The following is an 813-nucleotide window of genomic DNA, read 5'->3' as shown; positions in this document are numbered from 1 at the left end:
GGTAGATTATGACTCGGTTAGTTTACGTTCTTTTTTCTTTTACTCTGAAAAAGGACTATAACAAAGCCTAAAAGTGTTGTTGCTTGAGTGTGGCCAATTCCAATATTTTAAGATATTTTTAATGATGCGCTGACGATTAATCAGGGGCAACTTTGTAATTTACAAATTTTCTGTAGGGAGGATTTTGTTGAGTTATTTAAAAGTTTAAGGGAGGTTTTTGTTAAAATGAAATTAAAGGGGAGGTTTTTATGATTGTCAGAAACTTCAAGGGAGGTTTTTGCATTTTACCCTTCTTTTTATTCCATGTCATTTTTGAAACAACCAATGCACTTTTCCAATAACCTAAATAATTTATTCTCCTAAAATTTCTTCTAAACTACCTCCCCCATTTTCTCCAAAATTATCTCTAATTCCTATTTATCTTCTAAATTATCTCTAATTTCTATTTATCTCAAAAATGATATCTAATTTAGTAGAGAGTTTCTCTCCTAAATTATCTCTAATTCCTATTTATCCTCTCCCCTGCTTTTTGTCTATATCTATCTAAAAAAGTTTGGATTAAAAAATTTAAGAATTATTTAAATATTCTAACAAAATTATATAATAACTTTAAAAATATTTATTAAAAACACAAAAAAACTAATTCCATATTTTTACAAAATATATCACGAAATTATGTACTAACAATTTAAATTCTGTTTTTTTGGATTATCAATTTAAATTTTATTCAAATAATAAAAACTTAACATTAAAAATTAAAATGTTATTTAAATATTTTAATAAATAAATATCATAAATAAAAAATATCATAAA

The sequence above is a fragment of the Nelumbo nucifera genome, chromosome 1, assembly GCF_055504915.1.
Source record: "Nelumbo nucifera cultivar China Antique chromosome 1, China Antique-T2T, whole genome shotgun sequence".
Classification (NCBI taxonomy): domain Eukaryota; kingdom Viridiplantae; phylum Streptophyta; class Magnoliopsida; order Proteales; family Nelumbonaceae; genus Nelumbo; species Nelumbo nucifera.
This window is presented reverse-complemented; position numbering follows the sequence as displayed.